This window comes from Arachis ipaensis, chromosome B09 (assembly GCF_000816755.2).
Source record: "Arachis ipaensis cultivar K30076 chromosome B09, Araip1.1, whole genome shotgun sequence".
Classification (NCBI taxonomy): Eukaryota; Viridiplantae; Streptophyta; class Magnoliopsida; order Fabales; family Fabaceae; genus Arachis; species Arachis ipaensis.
This window is the reverse complement of record NC_029793.2, coordinates 120004316-120008878: the sequence shown is the minus strand read 5'-3', so window position 1 is coordinate 120008878 and position 4563 is coordinate 120004316.

Here is a 4563-nt window from a genome sequence, read left to right as displayed (position 1 = left end):
GCAATATACACCCAAACTGTAACCAAATACACACCCAAGACTATTTCTTACCTTTTTGTAGTTCCTTCAATTTGTAGCACAGGGGTTGGTTCATTTTCTGTCTCAGGTGTTTCTTCAATTTCCAGCATAGTGGTTGTTTGGGACAGTGGTAGACAAACTTGAATCGGAACTCTAAACAAGATGAAAAATAAAAGGTTAACAAAGCTTCCGAAAATAAAAAGGTTATAAGGTTGAAATTTTCTTGAAAAACTCACATTGCTAGCGCTTCGACTGTGTCTCTTCCCTCACAACCATCATATTCTCTTCAGCCGGCTCACTGGCTGACTCTTCAACCAGACTCAACCTAAAATACACCCTAAGAAAGTAAAAAATACACCCGAAGCATTCAAAAGAAAGACAGGCTTTGTTTTTTGAGAACTTACATACTTGCAGTTTTTGCTTTTTTTTCCTGCCTTTTTTTCTCGAATAAAACAATAAAGAGCTTTTTTTTTCTAAAAAATATATATACAGAATTAGAAGTAGAAGGTAATAAAAGAACAAAAGCAACGGTTATTTGAAAGAGAAATTACATGCTCTCTGCCGGTTTGTTTATGCTACTTTGGTCTGTGTGTCCTTGAGAGGAAGGATCATCACTTTCCGAGTTTACGTCCGATATTCTAAACATAATAGAGTACATGTTATTCACAAAAAATATCATACTGTTAAATCAGGATAACAAGATTTTATCAAATAAAGCTTCTTACATTTTAGATGAGATATAGTGACCTTCCGTCGATCGCAAGTCAGCTTCCTTCTCCCTGCCAAACAAGAAACAATTATTAGCAAAGAAAACACCCTAAAATCTGAAATATACACCCAACAAGACATACCCCTGTGCAGCAGATTTTTCATTGTTTTCCCTTAAGAATTCATCTAATTCTTCAGTTCCAATTTCAGATCTGACAGTACATGCATAAAAGAACATGTTAACAAATATAATTTTGATGATAGACGATAATATAGCTTACAAAGTACTGTACCCATGATAGGATTGAGCTTGCTCAGGAGATGAATCCTCAACAATGACCTTTTTCTTTTTGGATTGTGTTCTGGAGAGAAAAAATAAGTATGAATCAGAAATACAAAATTAATTTGATCACAAAATACTATCCAAAGAAGTGCATACTTTTTTGGTGTTCTCTGAGTCTTTTTCTTTGTTTTTTGCTTCTCCATTGGTGATGATTCTTTGCTTCTATAAGTTAATAAAAGATACTCTGTTAATACATGAAATCTTGATAATAAACCCAAAGGAAAGGAGTAATAATTTCAGAACATTACTCATCAATTGATTTAGATTCTGAATCAGAATCCTCCTGAATCTTCTTTCTTTTTTTGGACTCCATTCTGAAAGGCATACAATCATTATTTAAAAACATACTAAAGGGATAAAATACACCCAAATGAATGCACAAAATACACCCAAATTAATGCACAAAACACACCCAACTTGATAAACAAAATACACCCAACCGGATAAACAAAATACACCCAACTTGATAAACAAAATACATCCAACTGGATAAACAAAATAAATCCAAGTATGTTACTTACTTTTTGGCTTTTTGGCTGGGTTGTTTTCTTGGTGAATCCTCTGAGTCTTCTTCAGTCTCAGACTCAGAGGTAGAATGGTCACTATCAGTTGTTTCAGTCTCAGATGATGATGTTGAACTTGCCTTCCTTTTTTTTGTTTTTTTGGTTTCTTGTTTTTTTTTCTTTTTTCTTTATTTTTTTCATTTTTTCCTTTGTTTCCGCCATCTTTACAATCCCCTGAAACATTAGAAATTTTAATTAGCAGCATTCAGGTAAATAAAATATACCCAAGAATACACCCAAGATATTTTGTTCACTTACCATATATTCCTCCATTTCTGCCCTCATTCTTTCGATCAATTGCTCTCTAGTCCAGTTGGCAATCCAGGGTTCTGGAGGTCTTTCTGCCCTCTTCTTGTCTTTATTTTTGGATAGATGAAAGTAAACTATCATCAGGACAAACAGGCAGCCGTCAATTGACTTGTTCTTTTTTAGATTGTAATCTGTTATGCCCTTGATGATAAAATTCAAAACATGTGCTCCCCAATTCCGCTCTGTTATTGTGTCCATTTTGAAAATTGGTGCCAGATGCACATGTGAGATTTTGTTTATTGTTGTTGGTAACAGGAACGCCATCTGTATATAGAGGATGAAAATCCTCTTGAACATGAGGCGATCCTGTTCATTATCAACGCCAATAGCCATCATCTCATCCGTCAGATTTTTGAGGGTCTTACCCTGGAATCTTCTAAAAATTTATTTGTCGTCTTCAGAAAGATCCTTATAATTGACTTTTTGAGGAAATAGATCTCCTACAAAAAGGAAAACAACATAGTATGAAAATCAGTTCAAATACACCCAAGCATCAATTGAAATACACCTGAATATGGCTCATATACACCCATGTTTGTAGCGAGTTACCTGACGCGTTGATGCCAAGCGCAGCCCCTATTGTTTTTGGTCTTACTTTAAAAGAACCGTATCCGGTTTCGAGTCTGTTTTTCCCTACTTTAAAGGAGTTAGACAACTCCCTTAATATTTGGTGATGCACCCTTAGCGGCGGGATGTGCATCAGGCCACCAAATCCCAAATCCCTAATAATTTCTTTCTTCTCCTCGCTCATATTTCTGAATTTGTCACTCAACAAATGGGTTGCACATTTAAGGTCTTTGGTTTGCTGTAAACAAAGCAAAATTAGAGTCAGAGATATTTCTATTATGAAAAACTGATTTCATCTAAGACATATATTTGTTCTTACATTTTTTTCAGCTTGGTTTCTGCCTGCCATTTTTTCTGAAATGAAAAATACACCCATAGATATCAGTCAGATATTACTCAAACATGCATAAATATACAAGGTCAAGCAACATTACAAGGTCAAGCAATATACACCCATGGACAAGCAAATATTAGAACAGTTGCAAATGTTGACTATATTACAGTATATCAGTTCAGAAATATACACCCAACAAAGTATGCCATATACACCCAACAAATTACTCCATATACACCCACCAAATTATGCAATATACTCCCAAAAATCAGTTACGAGAAGAACTAGAACAAGAAGAACAGTAGCACCTAGAACAACTAAGAAGAACAGTAAAACCTAGAACAAGTAGAACATTAAAAACAGTAAAATGAGACCTAGAACAAGAAGAACAGTAAAACCTAGAAGAACGTAGAAGAACAGTAAAAGCTAGTTCTTCGATTTCGAAATGTGAAAAATATACAAGATGGGTAAAATAGTAACGTACCTTAAGTAATATATCTTCATTTTTTTTCTGGAGATTGTTGATCGAGAGTTCTATCTTGTGTTGATGAAGAGTTCTAATCTTCGCGACGAGTTCTATCTCTGCAGTTTGCAATGTTGCTCGAAAATGGACGGTTTGTGTTTTCTTCGAAGAAGAAGTGGAAGAGTGCGCCATAACGAGCACTTTTTGCGAAGCGCAACCATTGAGTTGCGCGCGTGTAAATGACGCTCCGTCAAAGTGAGTGAGTGCGCGTGTATTTTTGATGGGCTGGGCCAACTTGTAACACTTGTAGGCCATTTTTGTTTGTATGTATAACAAGCCCGTATTACTAAATATATAATATTATATTTAATTATACAATATTTTAATTTTCTGCTCCTCTTTTGTCAAATTCCTGAATCTGTCCGTGCAATAAACTTAATTCTAAGCACAATTACAAAGCAGAAACAGATTCAGAAGCCCATAACTCCTCAATTCTATAATCTCGCATCAGATAAGGATATAGCACGACGCAGAAAGTGATGACTCTGATTCAAATATTCATTTATGGAAAAAAAGTGCATATTTGAAGTGTTGATTTAATAATTAGTCACAGTCACTTGGGGGTTGACTTCAGAATGAAAAATAAACGCATGTGGCACACACTGTCGCTAATTGTTAAACATGGGAATTGGAATACCGTTTGTTCCTTGATAAAAGGAAAAAAAAGAAATTAAAAAAAGAGGGAAGATGAATGAAGAGAGAAGAAAAAAGAGAAGCGTCCAAATGGAGAATTAGTGCAAATAAGAGTGAGGAAGTCGTCCATGGAATGGAAGAAGACACAGAATTGCAGAAAGAGAAGTCACTGATTTGTCGTTCGAACTTTAAACTTTGAATCCTTAAATCGCTCACTAATCTTTAAATCGCTCACTCACTCTCTCGTTGCCATAATGCCATGCAATTATTGAAAAAAAAAAAGAAAACAAAAAAAAGTTGACAGCTTTTTCTTTTTCTTTTTCTTAATGAAATTATTTTTTTATAATAAATGATAAATAATTTTTGTGCAATCACTTTTTGAATTTGGGATTTTTTACAAGCATTATTAAAAAAAAATTTTCATCCTCATAAAAATTTAGATCAAATAGATTAATTATTTGTTAAATACAAAATTTGTCACTTATAAAAAAATATAATATTTATTAGTTATTTTTGTCACATTTTTAAATAATTCAAAAACTTATTTGCCGTGCAAATCTTATAG